The 20,300-nt window shown below is 46.5% G+C and overlaps 1 non-coding gene across 1 annotated transcript; it reads left to right on the top strand.

Moving 5' to 3' along the window:
• The first annotated feature begins 1,594 nt into the window (after nt 1-1,594).
• LOC130343618 (U2 spliceosomal RNA) lies at nt 1,595-1,788 on the top strand. The gene has a single exon (XR_008882907.1). It is a non-coding gene; the product is annotated as a U2 spliceosomal RNA (small nuclear RNA).
• The last annotated feature ends 18,512 nt before the right edge of the window (nt 1,789-20,300 follow it).

Raw genomic sequence — 20,300 nt, 5'->3', positions numbered from 1 at the left:
ACATGTAATACCTCCCTGTACTGTAGGGGGCACTACCAGACACCAGTCAGTGCATACACTTCAGTAATACAGGTAAAGAGTAGTACATAACATGTAGTACCACCCTGTAATGTAGGGGGGCGCTACCAGACACCAGTTAGTGCATACACTTCAGTTATACAGGTAAAGAGTAGTACAGAACATGTAATACCTCCCTGTACTCTATGGGGTGCTACCAGACACCAGTCAGTGCATACACTTCAGTAATACAGGTAAAGAGTAGTACAGAACATGTAATACCTCCCTGTACTGTAGGGGGCACTACCAGACAGTCAGTCAGTGCATACACTTCAGTAATACAGGTAAAGAGTAGTACAGAACATGTAATAGCCCCCTGTACTGTAGGGGGTGCTATCAGACACCAGTCAGTGCATACACTTCAGTAATACAGGTAAAGAGTAGTACAGAACATGTAATACCTCCCTGTACTGTAGGGTGCGCTACCTGACAGCCAGCCAGTCAGTGCATGCAGTTCAGTAATACAGGTAAAGAGTAGTACAGAACATGTAATACCTCACTGTACTGTAGGGGACACTACCAGACACCAGTCAGTGCATACACTTCAGTAATACAGGTAAAGAGTAGTACAGAACATGTAATACCTCCATGTACTGTAGGGGGCGCTACCAGACACCAGTCAGCGTATGCACTTCAGTAATACAGGTAAAGAGTAGTACAGAACATGTAATACCTCACTGTACTGTAGGGGACACTACCAGACACCAGTCAGTGCATACACTTCAGTAATACAGGTAAAGAGTAGTACAGAACATGTAATATCTCCCTGTACTGTAGGGGGCGCTACCAGACACCAGTCAGCGTATGCACTTCAGTAATACAGGTAAAGAGTAGTACAGAACATGTAATACCTCCCTGTAATGTAGGGGGCGCTACCAGACAGTCAGTCAGTGTATGCACTTTAGGAAAACAGGGGGTTTACCAGTTACCATTTTACCATGGGGTTTACCATTCTGGTTGGTCGGTTCTTCCAGTCATTGACATGTTTCACAGATTCCACAGCATTGTATGTTGAGTCTGGTTTCAAGTTACAATGGTCCAGAAAAGACCATTGTATGTTGAAACAATTGTATGTTGAGGCCATTGTAAGTTGAGGGGGTCACTGTACTATGCGCAGAAGATGTTTTGTTATTTATCAAAAACCCAGTGGCAAAATTACCAGGTATAATTGAAAGGGTAGAGGAATTTGGAGAATACTCCGGATACAAGATCAATTGAAGTAAATCCTCCCTTCTTCCCTTAGAAGGGGAAGTTATAGAACCAATTGGGAGGGTACATATGTTAAAACCTGGTGTGAATCTGGAGTATCGGGGTACAAATTTCTGACAAAATAGAGGACTCCCCAAACAAAATTTAAACCCAGTGTTGAAGAAATTGAGGGACAAAATCGAAGTATGGAGTAAACTTCCCTTGAATATGGCCGACAGAATCTCCTTGAGTAAGATGGTGATCTTGCCGATAGTGCTACATATACTGTAATTAGAAAACAAAAATAGAGAAACAGAAACATAGCCGCACATCCACCATTTGTATTTTGATCGCTTCTCGGCCTTTTGGCTAAGATCAAGTGTAGTATCTGTTCTTATCAGTGGTTTGGTCTTCGCCATTGATGTAGGATGGATGCTGCATGGAGGGGGCAGGTGTATCGGGGCATTCCGGGGCTTGTGCCACGTAACCAGCTCAACGGCTGCCCAGATGTGACCTGTTTCCTCTGGATCTCGCCATGAGGTTGGGGGGTGTAGAGCCGAGGTACTTCTGCGCCTCGGGGAGTGGTGACCCTGAGGTGCTATAACTCACTGTGTGAACGCACTGCACCATATACTCTTCACCTTTGGCACTCACCTTTGGTATCCTGGCCTTCTGGCTAGGATTGGGTACATTTTTATAGATCCGGCCGAATAACCGGGCAGTATATCTGCACTTCATTCACTTATTTATAATTTTTTTGTTTGTCACTGTGCCACTTTTACGCGTTGTTTTTGTACACAGGATTGTCAGGATGCGGTAGCCCTTCTCGATGTCCCTCCTGGCGGTCTAGGGGAGGTGTGTGTGGCCATTAGGTTCCTCACCTCCCTGCAACCCCTGGGTATCTTGGCTTTGGTCAAGATGCCATCAGTATACGGCTCCTCAGCTGATACCTTGGTTAACACCTAGGTTGAAGCCAGGTGCACTTAGTAGCTTCGGTGAAAAGGGGCATCGAACCTGGATCCATGCAGGTCCCTTTTGGCTCGGAGGTGAAGGGTAGGTTTGTTGGGGGGCCTCTCTCCTATTGGAGAAGGGCTTAGCGATAGACCGCATCCTTTGTCCACGTTTTTTTAGTATGACACGTTTGCACTTTTTCTTGCACTTTGGGTGATAGAGAGCATTTGCCTCGGCTCTTTAAAAAAAAAATTGTATTTTGATCTACTTCGCATAAATTCAAAAACTAACAGGTTGTTAATATACATAGGAACAATATAGAAAAGGACAAGCGTCCTGCACTCACCGCGTAAGACCTGGTCACTCGGCTCCCATCTCGGGTTGCTCCTCCGGAGGGGTCTTCCAAGACAGCGTGGGGCGCTCAGAGGCGACTGCTGGCAGTTTCACGCAATGAATGCGCTTCGTCCGGCCTCGTTTACGTCATTGCGCTGTGGGAAGGATATAGTGCAGCTGATGGTCACATGACCAGGAGTGAGCTCACACCGGAGCTAGTAAGTAAAAAAACAAACAAAGAAACCCATGCAAAACAAATAAAGAGGCTATTTACTGGTGAGTATATCTATACTACTAACTATCTAAGCAAGTTTTAACTGATTACTCCTCTACAGAAAAGGGGAGAGATCCAGCCAGTCATTTAACCCCAACGGTCCCCGAGCCTCCAAGTGTAGGATCCACCGGGCTTCTGCTTGTAACAGTGCCCTACGTCTATCTCCTCCATAAGTATCCCGAGGGGTTAATTCTAAACCTCCAAATCCCAGGGAACTACAGTCACTGTTATAATGCACTTGCATAGGACTAACAAATCTTGGACAGCCTCCTCCATTATGTACAGAATAAAGATGTTCTCTGATTCTCAAACGTACCGTATTTTTCGTCCTATAGGACGCACCGGCGTATAAGACGCACCCAATTTTTAGGGGCAAAATCTAAAAAAATAAAGATTTTGAACCCAATAGTGGTCTTCAACCTGCGGACCTCCAGATGTTGCAAAACTAAAACTCCTAGCATTGAAGATTGAAGACCACTGCAGGAGGAGGTAATACTGACGTGTCCCCGCCGCTCCGGACCCTTCACCGCTGCCCTGGATGTCGCTCCATCGCTGTCGCCGTGTCCCCATCACTCCGGAACGTCTCTGCTGCTGGCCGGGTATCCTCGCTCTCCATCGCCGCCATCATGTCGTTACGCACGCCGACGCACGCCGACGCACATATGCGACGACGTGATGACGAGGAAGGAGAGCGCCTGCATACAGGGGATGCCTGAACGAAGAAGACACAGAGGAGGCAGGTAAGGTCCCTCCCAGTGTCCTGTAAGCACTAACCCGGCTACTCAGTCGGGCTGTTCGGGACCGTCGCGGTGAAATCACGGTGGTCCCGAACAGCCCGACTGAACAGCCGGGTTAGTGTCACTTTCCCTTCAGACGCGGCGGTCAGCTTTGATCGCCGCGTCTGAAGGGTTAATACAGGGCATCACCACGATCGGTGATGTCCTGTATTAGCCGCGGGTCCCGGACGTTGATGGCCGCAGGGACCGCCGCGATAGGGGTGTATTCGCCGTATAAGACGCACCAACTTTTTCCCCCCAGTTTTGGGGAAGAAAAAGTGCGTCTTATACAGCAAAAAATACGGTAGTTGTCTTTCCGTTTTTCCTATATAAATAAGTTCGCAGCTGCAAATCATAAAGTACACAACGAAAGTACTGCAGCAAGTGATAAGATAAGAATCCTCCTAGATTGAGGGGACATTGGGGACAGAAGCCACATTTCTTATTACCCTTGGGAGTGTTGGAGGATAGCCATGACTTATTAGAGTTGCTTTTATTTTTAGACAAAAAAAGAACAAATAGAGAAAAATAGGGGGAGATTTATCAAAACCTGTGCAGAGGAAAAATTGCCCAGTTTCCCATAGCAACCAATCAGATCGCTACTTTCATTTTCATGAAGGCCTGTGAAAAATGAAAGAAGCGATCTGATTGGTTGCTATGGGCAACTAGACAACGTTTCCTCTGCACAGGTTTTGATAAATCTCCCCCATAGACTCCAGCTCACCGTTTTGAGAAGGTTGCAGGTGGAAGGTGTTAATTTGTTGGGAGCACGAGAGCTTGTAGCCGAGCCATATCCTCGGATAGTAACTGGAATTTAAGGAAGGACTGGTGGGGGAAGGGAATCTCAGCTCCACTTGAAGTAAAAGGTATTCTTTAATAAAGTTCCATTAACCCTTTAACGAAGCAGGACGTATATTTAGGTCCTGCGCCGGCTCCCGCGATATGAAGCGGGGTCGCGCTGTGACCCCGCATCACATCGCGTCAGTCCCGGCGCTCATCAACGGCCGGGACCCGCGGCTAATACCACACATCGCCGATCACGGCGATGTGCGGTATTAACCCTTTAGAAGCGGCGGTCAAAGCTGACCGCCGCTTCTAAAGCGAAAGTGAAAGTATCCCGGCTAGTCAGTCGGGCTGTCCCGAACAGCTTGCAGGACTCCGGGAGGGCCCTTACCTGCCTCCTCGGTGTCCGATCGACGAATGACTGCTCCGTGCCTGAGATCCAGGCAGGAGCAGTCAAGCGCCGATAACACTGATCACAGGCGGGTTAATACACGCCAGTGATCAGCATAGGAGATCAGTGTGTGCAGTGTTATAGGTCCCTATGGGACCTATAACACTGCAAAACAAAATGTAAAAAAAAAGTGTTAATAAAGGTCATTTAACCCCTTCCCTAATAAAAGTTTGAATCACCCCCCTTTTCCCATAAAAAAATAAAACAGTGTAAATAAAAATAAACATATGTGGTATCGCTGCATGCGTAAATGTCCGAACTATATTGTTAATTAAACCGCACAGTCAATGGCGTAAGCGCAAAAAAATTCCAAAGTCCAAAAAAGCGTATTTTGGTCACTTTTTATACCATTAAAAAATGAATAAAAAGTGTTAAAAAAGTCCGATCAAAACAAAAATCGTACCGAGGACATTTTTAAACGTATACATTTTCGTGCATGTAGTTATGATTTTTTCCAGAAATACGACAAAATCAAACCTGTATAAGTAGGGGATCATTTTAACCATATGGACCTACAGAATAAAGATAAGGTGTCATTTTTACCGAAATATGCACTGCGTAGAAACGGAAGCCCCCAAAATTTACAAAATGGCGTTTTTTTCTTCGATTTTGTCGCACAATGATTTTTTTTTCCATTTCATCGTGAATTTTTGAGTAAAATGACTAATGTCACTGCAAAGTAGAATTGGTGACGCAAAAAATAAGCCATAATATGGATTTTTAGGTGGAAAATTGAAAGGGTTATGATTTTTAAAACGTAAGGAGGAAAAAAGAAAGTGCAAAAACGGAAAAACCCTGAGTCCTTAAGGGGTTAAAAGAGAAAAATAGACAAAACGAACAAAATCACACGTGCATGGTGGGTTAAAAAACGCACGCCACCGACGCGTTTCGCGTCGGTGACGTGCGTTTTTTTTAACCGACCATGCACGTGTGATCAGATGATCCGCAATTGTAGCATTTTTTCTAAATGTCACTATGGGTCTGTTTTTCACTGTCGTAGCAATATCTGGATCAGCTAGTAACAAATGCCAGTTCCGTGTAATGGCTGATCTGATGGTTCCATTAAGAGGGCTGTTTTTAAAAGCAAAGACGAATCTCTTCAGGCTGTCGTCGTCCTTAGCAACCACTGGTTGCAACCACAGCTTTTAATTGATTGTTCTCAACGAACAACTGCAGATCAAGGAATTCTATGCACTTCTCCCCATATACACTGGTAAATGCCATATTCATATTATTCTCATTGAGGTATTTAACAAAATTGTTAAAGGACTCTTAAGACCCGTCCCATACAATCAATATGTCATCCATATACCTCCAAAAAGCTCGGATAATTCTCACGAACGGATTGGAGGTACTGAACACATACTCCTGCTCAAAAACCGCAAGGTATAAATTTGCGTAAGAGCAGGAGGTGGGGCCGTCCCCTCACATTGTCTGAACCACTGGTTATTGCACTTGAAGGTATTATTACTAAGGATAAAGTGTAGCGCTTCACATATGAAGTTGTGGAAATTTGACGACTTGTCAGTCATTGTCAGTACTCTGTGGACGGCCTGTACACCCGCATCATGCGGGATGCGGGTGTACAGAGCCTCCACATCGATAGAGGCCAGAACAAAAGAATTCTCCCACTGAAAATCCTCCACAAAATGTACCACATCACTCGTGTCTTTCAGGTAGGTTGGGATCGAAGACAGTAAAGGTCTCAGGGCCCAATCCAATTGTTAGTATACATTTTGATCAAAAAGTACAAGCCCGCTCGCCACGTCAATGCCACCTATTAAGAGTGGGTCCCTAACCTAACACCAGCGTAGCGCCGGGCGGCGACCATTGCCACCGCAACCCCATGCCTACAGGGGGAACGACCCAGTGGCCAGGCAGCCACACTGCTGCCCGACCAGCCCCTGGCTCCAGGCCGCCCCACCCCACAGACAAGGCATCACAGGAACAATGACCACCGCAGTGCAACCACACCAATGTGAACACCTACCATGTGCTTTCTGCCAGAGGGCTGGGAGAATGCTAGGAGGAAACACATATGCAGTCTCCTGCTAACTAAAAACTTATATTATTGTGTACTAACAACCTGTTAGTTTTTTAAATTATGCTGAGAAGCAAGTAGATCAAAACACAAATGGTGGATGTGCGGCTGTGTTTCTCTATTTGTGTTCTACATATAATTAGGGCGACCCTAATATGGATTACAGATACATTTTATAAGGGGTTAGAAGGGGCAATTAATGATCTGGTATGGGGAAGGAAATGGGTTAGGATTAGAGATGAGCAAACTTACAGTAAATTCGATTCGTCATGAACTTCTCGGCTCGGCAGTTGATGACTTATCCTGCGTAAATGAGTTCAGCCTTCAGGTGCTCCGGTGGGCTGGAAAAGGTGGATACAGTCCTAGGAAAGAGTCTCCTAGGACTGTATCCACCTTTTCCAGCCCATCAGAGCACCTGAAAGCTGAACTAATTTATGCAGGAAAAGACATCAACTGCCGAGCCGAGAAGTTCGTGACGAATCGAATTTACTGTAAGTTCGCTCATCTCTAGTTAGGATGAAGCAGAAATTTTTAAATCCTCCCTACAGTGCAGGCGGTTTTGGGATACCACATTTTCAAATATATTATCTCAGCCCACTTGAGTGCGATGTTCACAGAAGAGCACACAAATTGCCCAAGGCAGGGAAGGGGTACAATTTATTATGAAAACCAAACTCCAGTCACCTAGGTGACGGGGTATAAACCCCTAAACAAAATGTCTCTTAACCCCTGAGTGTTGAAAAGTTGAGGGGAAAAAAATGGACTTGTAGCGCAAACCACTTGGACAGCAAAGGAAGGTATAATGCTTCTTTATTTCAGCCAATAACAACATGTTTCGAGGCTACACCGCCTCTTCAACAGGTAAACAGACTTACATGCATGAACATTGAAACATCAGTATTTATAAAAAGCTTTTGGCGCCAAGTGGTGAAGTGATACCGCCCCCCTGGGCATGGGATCGTAATACCTACACTCGCCAGGTATTGCTCATCTATAACAAACATTCTTAAAATCAGGTGTAAGGCTAATAGTGTTATTATAGCATAAAAGTGTGGGATATTAAAACCATATATTAATGTACAGTGGTCCCTCAACATACGATGGTAATTCGTTCCAAATGAGCCACCGTTTGTCGAATCCACTGTATGTTGAGGGATTCGTGCAATGTAAAGTATAGGAAGCTGTACTCACCTGTCCCGGCCACTCGAGATGGTGTCCCCGGGCCTCCGCTGGGCTCTCCGCTGTCTTCTCCGGTCCTTCGCTGTCTTCTCCGGTCCTCTGCTGTCTTCTCCGGTCCTCCGCTGTCTTTTCCGGTCCTCCGCTGTCTTCTCCAGTCCTCTGCTGTCTTCTCCGGTCCTCTGCTGTCTTCTCCGGTCCTCCGCTGTCTTCTCCGGTCCTCCGCTGTCTTCTCCGGTCCTCCGCTGTCTTCTCCGGTCCTCCGCTGTCTTCTCCGGTCCTCCGCTGTCTTCTCCGGTCCTCCGCTGTCTTCTCCGGTCCTCTGCTGTCTTCTCCGGTCCTCCGCTGTCCTCTCCGGTCCTCTGCTTTCTTCCGCAAGGCCTTACTGGGCCTGCATAGCGACGTCATTACGCCGCTGCGTACGCCATTCCTATGTCCCCGGGCCTCCGCTGGGCTCTCCGCTGTCTTCTCCGGTCCTCCGCTGTCTTCTCCGGTCCTCAGCTGTCTTCTCCGGTCCTCCGCTGTCTTCTCCGGTCCTCCGCTGTCTTCTCCGGTCCTCTGCTGTCTTCTCCGGTCCTCTGCTGTCTTCTCCGGTCCTCTGCTGTCTTCTCCGGTCCTCTGCTGTCTTCTCCGGTCCTCCGCTGTCCTCTCCGGTCCTCTGCTTTCTTCTGCAAGGCCTTACTGGGCCTGCATAGCGACGTCATTACGCCGCTGCATACGCCATTCCTATTGGATGACGTGCGCAGCAGAGTATTGACGTCATCGGAGAGGGCCGAGAAGACACCAGAAGACCAGCGCTGGACCCGGAGGGCACCCCGGAGCATCGTGGAGGGGTAAGTAATACTTACCGCACCACACGGGGAACATTAAGCTGCTATCCGGCAGCAGCTTAAGCATTTTGCGCTGCCAGATAGCACTTAATGCGATGGCCCCGACATAAAAAAAAAGCATCGCATGTCAATTTGATCATATGTCGGGGCCATCGTAGGTCGGGGGGTCACTGTATAATGAGAATATGTGGATCGGGGTTGAAAAATAGTAATGATGATGGCGCAAGCACTGTATCAGCGTTCTGTGACCAATTGAAAGGTTTCCGATAATTCTTGGAAAGGTATAAAGACTGCAAGAATAAAAAGGGTACACCTTAATAGAGATAATAGAGAGTCATTTGATAGCTCGGTTGAAGGTGGGAATTCTCACAATTGTAAAATGTTGGTTAAAATATGGAAATATACAAGACAAATCACAGTGAAGGGCATTATAAAATTCACACCTATATGGAATAATGTTTTTTTATCCAGAATTCCTGAAAATTATGGAATACACGAGTTGGGGGAAAATGGGGATCAAGAATGTAAATAAAATTATCACAAAGGACGGGTTAATAAGTTGGGAGGCACTGAAAAGTAGTTATATTTTGAAAGAGGAAAATAAATTTTCTTATATTCAAGTCTGGGGTTATTTCACTGATAATTACAATTATAGGAGTGGTCCAGTCCTGAAAAACATTTCCCCTATCCTAAGGATTGGGGACCCCTCGTGATCTCCTGTACGGGGCCCCCGGCAGCCCATGGGAAGGGGGCGTGTTGACCACTGCACAAAGCGGCGGCCGACACACCCCCTCAATACTGCGCTATGGCAGAGCCGAAGATTGCCAAAGGCAGCGCTCCGGCTCTGCCATAAAGTTGTATTGAGGGGGCGTGTCAGCCGCCGCTTCGTGCAGTGATCAACCACTTGGGCGGGGATACGTTTTTTCAGAACTGGACTAGTCCTTTAACCCGATAACGACCATGGACGAGTATAGACGTCCAGGTTGGCGGCCGTTCCCGCACCTGGATGTCTATACTCATCCATTATTCTCGTGGGTGCTGCCCAGTGCACCCACGAGATCGCGGCAGGGACTCGGCTGTATCACACAGCCGGGATCCTGCTGCACTGCCGGGAGTGAAGTTCACTTCACTCCCGACAGCTTAACCCTTACAACCGCGGTCAGAAGTGACCGCGCGCTGTAAGGAGTTCTAACAGAGGGAGGGGGCTTCCTCTGTCTCTCCTGCAGCACCCCGGAGCATCGCGGGGTGCTGCTGCATACCTGGGCAGCCGGGGGTCCTACAAAGACCCCCAGGTCTGCCCTGGGTATTGCCTGTAAGGACATGCCAGAGGCACGTCCTAATATGCTGCCTGCTAGTGAAAACTGGCAGGCAGCATATAACTGCAATGCTTTGGAATACTAAGTATTCCAAAGCATTAAAAAGTGTAAAAATAAATAAATAAATAAAAGTGTAAAAATAAATAAAAATGTAATATAAGTGTAAAAAAATAAAAAATATAAAAAAATATTAAAAATACATTTATTAAATGAATCTAATAAAAAAAAATGCATGATGTGTAGGATCGCATTGGCGGACATGGCGGAGCATGTAATATGCTGCGGATGTCCACCATGTGATCCTACACATTATGCAGCAGTCACGGTAATGAGCTCCCTGCTGCGGCTGGGTAGCTTTGTGTGTCCACTCATAGCGGCGGATTTCCCGCCAGCAGTCATGAGCGGACACACTGAGCTACCCAGCCGCAGCAGTGATGGATATATTCGCCATGAGCGGGTGCTTATTCCCACAACATGGCGGATATATCCATCAGGAGCCCTAACTGTCACAGACAGACGCGTTATACTGCTAGCCGACCAAGGACCAATCAGAGAGGTCCCTCGTCCAGCCAATAACTTGTAGAGGTGCGGTATATAAATGGGGTCACTTGTGGGGGTGGGGGTACTGTTCTGCCCTGAAAGCCAAATGGCGCTCCTCTCCTGAGTCCTACCACACGGCCAAGGAACCATATATGGCCAAAGCGGGGGTATTTCCGAACATGGGACAAGCAGCTAAATAAAATATAGGGTGCATTTCTTTCAATATCAGAACTGATGTACAAAAAATATGCCCCCCCCAAATTATGCATTTGTGAAAAATTGCAAATTTCGAATTTTTAACACTGACTTTGTAATAATTCCTGCCAAAAAACTATGGTGTTAAAATACTCACTGTACCCCCTAGCGAATACCTTGAGGGGTCTAGTTTTTAAAATGGGGTCATTTGGGGGGGGGGGGTGTTCCTATGTTCTACTACCTTTTAATTTCTGCAAACCTTGCATAGCACATAAAAAAAGATGTACTTTTCAAATTTTCTAAATTTTCTAAATTTCAAGTTAAATTGTTATGCTTCTAACTAATTTAAAATGTTAATTAAAAACAAAAAAATGATGTAAAAATAAAGTAGACATCTGAAAGTATAAGTTTCATAAACTATTTGGTCAGTATGTATAAATATATGCAACCTATTAGTGTTAAAATAGCAAAAAATCGTAATTTTTTGTAAAAATTTCATGATTTTTTGCATTATAAAAAAAAACTACAAATGATATCGGCTTACTTTTACTATGTACATGAAGGAAAACTTGTGACAAAAAAACAATGTCAGAATTATCGTGATTGGCAAAACGTTACCAGAGTTATTCTCTAATAAAGACAGACATCCACGATTTGAAAAAACAGGCCTGGTCTTTCAGGGGCGTACAGGTTTTTTTGCATTGATCCTTAAGGGGTTAAGGTGTGCTATGTAGACAGTATTTCGGCTGTGTTCACATGTTCAATTTTTACTGCATTTTACCACACATTTATACAGGGTTCAGTTTTACAAAATTGTGGTAAAAGTGTTTTACAGTGTTTTGCACGATTGTGGTAAACTAGAACCATTTTTGTGCCGTTTGTAGGAAAATCACAGCAAAAAAATGAAAAAATTTGCAAAAATGCAACATGTGAACACAGCCTCAAGGGAGATGTATAATTACTTTATATCCTTATGCCATAGAAATAGCAGCAGTACAGTACATACTTATACAGTATACCGTATTTTTCGCCCTATAGGACGCACCGGCGTATAAGACGCACCCAATTTATAGGTGCAAAATCTAAAAAAATTAAGATTTTGAACCCAATAGTGGTCTTCAATCTGCGGACCTCCAGATGTTGCAAAACTACAACTCCCAGCATGCCCGGACAGCCGTTGGCTGTCCGGGCATGCTGGGAGTTGTATTTTGCAACATCTGGAGGTCTGCAGATTGAAGACCACTGCATAGGAGGTAATACTCATGTGTCCCCGCCGCTCCGGACCCGTCACCGCTGTCCTGGATGTCGCTCCATCGCTGTCACCGTGTCCCCGTCGCTTCGGAACGTCTCTGCTGCCGGCCGGGTATCCTCGCTCTCCATCGCCGCCATCACGTCGTTACGCACACTGACGCACGTACACGACGACGTGATGACGAGGAAGGAGAGCGCCGGCCATACAGGGGATCCCTGAACGGAGAAGACACCGAGGAGGCAGGTAAGGTCCCCCTCGGTGTCCTGTAAGCACTAACCCGGTGAAATCGCGGCGGTCCCGAACAGCCCGACTGAACAGCTGGGTTTGTGTCACTTTCGCTTCAGACGTGGTGGTCAACTTTGATCGCCGCGTCTGAAGGGTTAATACAGGGCATCACCGCGATCGGTGATGTCCTGTTTTAGCCGCGGGTCCCGGCCAATGATGGCCGCAGGGACCGCCGCGATAGGTGTGTATTCGCCGTATAAGACGCACCGACTTTTTCCCCCCAGTTTTGGGGAAGAAAAAGTGCGTCTTATTCGGCGAAAAATACGGTATATATACACACATACATACTCATAGGGGGAGATTTATCAAGACCTGTGCAAAGGAAAAGTTGCCCAGTTGCCCATAGCAACGAATCAGATCGCTTCTTTCATTTTGCAGAGGCCTTGTTAAAAATGAAAGAAGCAATCTGATTGGTTGCTATGGGCAACTAGGGAACTTCCCCTATTGTTTTGATAAATCTCCCCCATAGAGTATATATATATACTCACATACATACCTATACAGCATACATACACACACATCTTGAGTTTTACATGTATAGATGGAGACATTTACTGTCACATGAAAAATGTTGTACTGACAGAGGTGCAGGGCTTGTTACAGTGTGTTAGATCTGTCTTTTGGAATGAATCTAGAATTTTACACAACACAAGAGGTTACCACAGAGCCGTAGACAACAGCTTGTGATGGTCGAAATGCCAAGTAGCTAAGCAACCGGAGTCGTGTAAACAATCACTGCAGACACGACAATGGGTCTGATGGAAGGACTGACAAAGTCCTCTCACTAATCCCAGAGCACAACCTCCTGTGACTGGAGAGAACATACTGGACTTTCTCCTGAATGTATTGTCTCTGGAATGGATATCTTTCCCAGGTTAAGGTCCTTAGGATGTGTGGTGTGTGGTGATCCGGTGTCCCCATGCCCATCTCCAGCATGCCCACCTGAACTTTTCAGGGATGTGGCTTCGGTGGTCTACAGGTCTGTCTTGCTATCTTCTTCGTACCCTCAGTTTACCAGACAAGAACTCGAATCTAAGTTGAGGACGGGTGAGATTGACAGATTCCTACCCTACCCACATAAGGACCCTCCTAAATCGTGTGAGGACCGACATAGCTATGGACACCGTAAACAGTTCCCAGCGCTGGCTGCCAAGGACTCCATGACTGTGTCACGGCCATACCAGAGAACCTCTCCTGGCTTCTTTTCCGATCTGGGCCATTTGCAGAGGCAGCTTGTTTCTGGTAGGTGCATTTTAAAAATGGCTGTTTGTGTAGCTGAATGTCCATTGTCTCTTATCAGTCATGTGACCTTGGAGAGTAGAGTCATAAGAGAGTTCTCCTATATGTGGCCAGAAAAATCCTTGTAGTAGAAGAAAAAAAAGAGACCTCACCACGACGCCTCCTGTATTACCCAGGAAAAGGAGGGAAAAATGAATAATATATATATATATATATATATATATATCCAAAATCATCTGTATATATATATACAACCACCGAGACCAATGTCTTTAGTAGAAGGAAGGAGGATTTAAAGGGGTACTCCCATGTCCCAGCCTTTTGAACATCCGGTTCAGAAGGCTTGGAGCAGCAGCCAAAGTTGCGACCTCCCAACATGCGCCCTCCATTGATATCAATGGGAGGGGGCGTGACGATAGCATAAGGAGATTCATAGACGCTGGGATCTCCTTATGCTATTATACTACTCTTTTATAATACTTTACTACTTATATATCTTTATGAATTAACTATGCATATTCCTGCGTGTGACCATTATGGAATGATATATCTATCTCCCACTAGCAACAATCATGTCATGTAATTCATAGAGGTTGTTATAGGTGCCAAATATATTTTAATAGCTTTTATGAATTGATTGTAATATGTCTTATAAAGATTATTGATTTTTGAGCATAACGTTTGTGATAGTGTTTGCATTTTTGGGGTAGAGTTGTTTACATAACACTTCACTAACCTATTCTGACAGGGGTTGTCTATACTCTGTTTGTTCTCTTTTTGGTGTATAACTTTATGGGGATGCAAACCGAGTACTATTACTGTGTGTGACAATAAACATGGGGAGTTTGTAAATAGGTGGGTATTGTACTGCAGAAAGAAGCCTAAAATGTTTGTTTGGCTGGTTCTCTGGAAAAGTATTTTATTGGAGAAATCTTAATGGTGGTCTAGGCCAGATAGTGAAGAAAAGAAAAGTAAACAACTCCGGTTAGAGAAGACGTCACCTGTAAATCGGGGGACTGGGGAGATAGGGAGAGGAACAGGTGGCCTGTAGTAAAAGAAAGTAAAGTAAAAGGCTCTAATATGGGGGTACAATTTTTGGGGAATGGGCTGTCAAGGGGTACTCAGGCAAAAAAGGTTGAGAACCACTGCTATAGGGCACTGTTCCTTAGACACTATAGGGCACTGTTCCTTAGACACTATAGGGCACTGTTCCTTAGACACTATAGGGCACTGTTCCTTAGACACTATAGGGCACTGTTCCTTAGACACTATAGGGCACTGTTCCTTAGACACTGTAGGGCATTGTTCCTTAGACACTATAGGGCACTGTTCCTTAGACACTATAGGGCACTGTTCCTTAGACACTGTTGGGCACTGTTCCTTAGACACTATAGGGCACTGTTCCTTAGACACTATAGGGCACTGTTCCTTAGACACTATAGGGCACCGTAGCTTAGACACTATAGGGCACTGTTCCTTAGACACTATAGGGCACTGTTCCTTAGACACTGTAGGGCACTGTTCCTTAGACACTATAGGACACTGTTCCTTAGACACTATAGGGCACTGTTCCTTAGACACTATAGGGCACTGTTCCTTAGACACTATAGGGCACTGTTCCTTAGACACTATAGGGCACTGTTCCTTAGACACTATAGGGCACTGTTCCTTAGACACTATAGGACACTGTTCCTTAGACACTATAGGGCACATTTCCTTAAACACTATAGGGCACTGTTCCTTAGACACTATAGGACACTGTTCCTTAGACACTATAGGGCACTGTTCCTTAGACACTATAGGGCACTGTTCCTTAGACACTATAGGGCACTGTTCCTTTGACACTATAGGGCACTGTTCCTTAGACACTATAGGGCACCGTAGCTTAGACACTATAGGGCACTGTTCCTTAGACACTATAGGGCACTGTTCCTTAGACACTGTAGGGCACTGTTCCTTAGACACTATAGGACACTGTTCCTTAGACACTATAGGGCACTGTTCCTTAGACACTATAGGGCACTGTTCCTTAGACACTATAGGGCACTGTTCCTTAGACACTATAGGGCACTGTTCCTTAGACACTATAGGGCACTGTTCCTTAGACACTATAGGACACTGTTCCTTAGACACTATAGGGCACATTTCCTTAAACACTATAGGGCACTGTTCCTTAGACACTATAGGACACTGTTCCTTAGACACTATAGGGCACTGTTCCTTAGACACTATAGGGCACTGTTCCTTAGACACTATAGGGCACTGTTCCTTAGACACTGTAGGGCACTGTTCCTTAGACACTAGAGGGCACTGTTCCTTAGACACTATTATAGGGCACTGTTCCTTAGACACTATAGGGCACTGTTCCTTAGACACTATAGGGCACTGTTCCTTAGACACTATAGGGCACTGTTCCTTAGACACTATAGGGCACTGTCCCTTAGACACTATAGGGCAATGTTACTTAGACACTATAGGGCACTGTTCCTTAGACACTATAGGGCACTGTTCCTTAGACACTATAGGGCACTGTTCCTTAGACACTATAGGGCACTGTTCTTAGAGACTATAGGGCACTGTTCCTTAGAGACTATAGGGCACTGTTCCTTAGACACTGTAGGGCACTGTTCCTTAGACACTGTAGGGCACTGTTCCTTAGACACTGTAAGGCACTGTTTCTTAGACACTATAGGGCACTGTTCCTTAGACACTATAGGGCACTGTTCCTTAGAGACTATAGGGCACCGTAGCTTAGACACTATAGGGCACTGTTCCTTAGACACTATGGGGCACTGTTCCTTAGACACTATAGGACACTGTTCCATAGACACTATAGGGCACTGTTCCTTAGACACTATAGGGCACTGTTCCTTAGACACTATAGGGCACTGTTCCTTAGACACTGTAGGGCACTGTTCCTTAGACACTATAGGGCACTGTTCCTTAGACACTATAGGGCACTGTTCCTTAGACACTATAGGGCACTGTTCCTTAGACACTATAGGGCACTGTTCCTTAGACACTATAGGGCACTGTTCCTTAGACACTGTAGGGCACTGTTCCTTAGAGACTATAGGGCACATCTCCTTAAACACTATAGGGCACTGTTCCTTAGACACTATAGGGCACTGTTCCTTAGACACTGTAGGGCACTGTTCCTTAGACACTATAGGGCACTGTTCCTTAGACACTGTAGGGCACTGTTCCTTAGACACTGTAGGGCACTGTTCCTTAAACATTATAGGGCACTGTTCCTTAGACACTATAGGGCACAGTTCCTTAGAGACTATAGGGCACCGTAGCTTAGACACTATAGGGCACTGTTCCTTAGACACTATAGGGCACTGTTCCTTAGACACTATAGGACACTGTTCCTTAGACACTATAGGGCACTGTTCCTTAGACACTATAGGGCACTGTTCCTTAGACACTATAGGGCACTGTTCCTTAGACACTGTAGGGCACTGTTCCTTAGACACTATAGGGCACTGTTCCTTAGACACTATAGGGCACTGTTCCTTAGACACTATAGGGCACTGTTCCTTAGACACTATAGGGCACTGTTCCTTAGACACTATAGGGCACTGTTCCTTAGACACTGTAGGGCACTGTTCCTTAGACACTGTAGGGCACTGTTCCTTAAACACTATAGGGCACTGTTTCTTAGACACTATAGGGCACTGTTCCTTAGACACTATAGGGCACTGTTCCTTAAAGACTATAGGGCACATTTCCTTAAACACTATAGGGCACTGTTCCTTAGACACTATAGGGCAAAGGAACAGTGCCCTACAGTGTCTAAGGAACAGTGCCCTATAGTGTCTAAGGAACAGTGCCCAATAGTGTCTAAGGAACAGTGCCCTATAGTGTCTAAGGAACAGTGCCCTATAGTGTCTAAGGAACAGTGCCCTATAGTGTCTAAGGAACAGTGCCCAATAGTGTCTAAGGAACAGTGCCCTATAGTGTCTAAGGAACAGTGCCCTATAGTGTCTATTATATAGTGCAATTCAGATAATGTCTACAGAAATGGTTCTATACCCTCCTCACAGACACAGTGCTGTATAGTCCTTCCAGGAACAGTGAAATATAATACCTACAGAATAGTGTTACTCGGATTGTGCCGATACAGTGTCTACATAAATAGCCCCATACTAAATAATGCTAGCCAAACAGTGTTCATTTCCTAACATGTACTCGCTTCCATCTCAGTCTGGCTTTAAAGGGGTACTCCAGTGGTAAAAAAAAAATTTCATCAACAGGTGCTACAAAGTTAAACAGATTCGTAATTTCTTCTATTTAAAAATATTAATCCTTCCAGTACTTATCAGCTGCTGTATAATACAGCGGAAGTTGTGTAGTTCTTTTCAGTCTGTCCACAGTGCTCTCTGCTGACACCTCTGTCCATGTCAGGAACTGTCCAGAGCAGGAGAGGTTTGCTATGGGGATTTGCTTTTACTCCGGAAAGTTCCTGACATGGACAGAGGTGTCAGCAGAGAGCACTTCCTGTGAAACACACCAGTTCAGTGTGAGAAGCGTGCGGTTGTGTCCCTGTTTGAGCTCTCCAGGACTTCCAAGCAGACTACAGAGGCAGGTGTTCTAACAGCTTTTCCCGGGACAGTGGCAGACTCCAGGGGAGAGCCGCCCTGCGTGGAGCCCCGGGAATCTCGGGGCTCCACTTCCCGTTCCAGGCTGGCGGGGGGTGGAGAGAAGCCAACTACAGCCAGTCTTCCGGCCTGTGCAAAAAAATCTAGCAGGGACCGCAGTAATGTGGTCCCTGCTCCCCAGGCAACGGCGAGTAGTGGAAAGGCCACTAGTGGCAGGAAGGCCAAGAAAAGCCTGCAGAATGTTGAGATGTGGGGCAACCGAGACCCGAAAGATTCTACGGAAATATATTGCTCCAGGATGACGGCTCGGTTTACAGAGTACGACCGCTGTGGGAAAGAACTAAAGGCAGCCAGGGAGGATTTGCGCCTGGCCCAAAACCTGGCTGAGAGGGGTCCCAAGAAAAAATGACCCGAGCTGAGGGTGAGAATACAAGCCCGGAAAACAGAGATTAAGGTGTTGGAAGAAAGGAGAAAGGTCCTTTTGGAAGGCAGTGGACTCTTCCGAGAAAAATTGCTAAACAAGGACAGATTCACCGCTATGAAATCCCCAGGTAAGGAGGTGGTGGATGATGGGGAGAGTAGTGGCGGTGAGGAGGAGGAGGTGGAACAGTTAGAGATTGTCGGAGAGGCTGAGGGGAGGGTGGAGAGTGTGGTGTTGGATGGTGGGGCCCCTGCTGTCTGTGTCACCCCTAGCCCCCCCCTCAGTGAAGACCACCTTGCTGCTGCTCAAATGGTGGCCTTGCCTGTGTCATCTGCTGATGAGAGCGAGGAGGACAGTGATGGCGGGGTGCTCCGGGCCATCATCCTGCAGGAATCCCCCACTCATTTCCAGAACTTTTCTTTCGGTGATGATCTGGGCCCTGAAGGAGGGAAGAAGAAAGGGCAGAGGAGCAAAAAGAAGAGGAAAGTGGGAGAAGTCACCCGTTTTGTATTTAGTCCTTTCCAGCAGTCTGGGCCGGCTGAGAAGTCGGTACAGGCTGCTGGGCCCCCCACTCTGCAAGACCCCACTTCTGAGGTGGAGCGGGGCCAGCACGGGGGGTACAGTGTGAAATCCAAGATGGCGGAGGGAGATGCTGAGAAGCCCTCCTGTCCTGTCGGTAGGGAAGAGCAGGACAGGCTTGAAGTGGGGGGCGGTCCCCTGGGCATTGCTGGTGCTGCAGGGCACTCCCCTGTGAGGGGGGGGGGAGGGGAGGGTCCGGGCATCAGCTGGACAGTCCATGCGGTCGTTCAGTGCAAGTGCTGACATAACGGAAACTTCCTCTGTAAGGGAGGGGATTTCCTACACGTCACATGGTGAAGGAGGAGGGGCGGCCCTGCTCATGGAAGTGACATCAGGAGATGGAACTAGTGACATCAGTGGCAGAGATGTGATGCCAAAGGCAGAGTTAGTGACATCGGCACCAGCAACATTACAGTCTATCCCGGCCAGCTCAGCCAAAAGTAAGAGTGAAAAAGTTACTGCACTAAAAGGGTTTAGTAATACCTGTGTGGATGAGAGGAGTGATAGTACTGTGGATGAGAGGAGTAGTGCTGTGAATGGGAGGAGTGGTAGTGCTGTGAATGGGAGGAGTGGTAGTGCTGTGAATGGGAGGAGTGGTAGTGCTGTGAATGGGAGGAGTGGAAGTACTGTGGATGAGAGGAGTAGTGGTGTGAATGGGAGGAGTGGTAGTGTTGTGAATGGGAGGAGTGGAAGTGCTGTGGATGAGAGGAGTGGTAGTGCTGTGAATGGGAGGAGTGGAAGTGCTGTGGATGAGAGGAGTGGAAGTGCTGTGGATGAGAGGAGTAGTGGTGTGGATGAGAGGAGTGGTAGTGCTGTGGATGAGAGGAGTGGTGCTGTGAATGGGAGGAGTGGTAGTGCTGTGGATGAGAGGAGTGGTGCTGTGGATGAGAGGAATGGTAGTGGTATGAATAGGAGGAGTGTCATGGATGGGAGTGAAAGGTTCTCTGTCTACTCAGTACCCCTGGTACTGGTTCTCTGTCTTTTCTGTACCCCTGGTACTAGGTCCAAT

Source organism: Hyla sarda, chromosome 1 (genome assembly GCF_029499605.1).
Source record: "Hyla sarda isolate aHylSar1 chromosome 1, aHylSar1.hap1, whole genome shotgun sequence".
NCBI classification, from domain to species: Eukaryota; Metazoa; Chordata; class Amphibia; order Anura; family Hylidae; genus Hyla; species Hyla sarda.
Note: the sequence above shows the minus strand (reverse complement) of the source record. Positions and strands in the feature narration are given on the sequence as shown.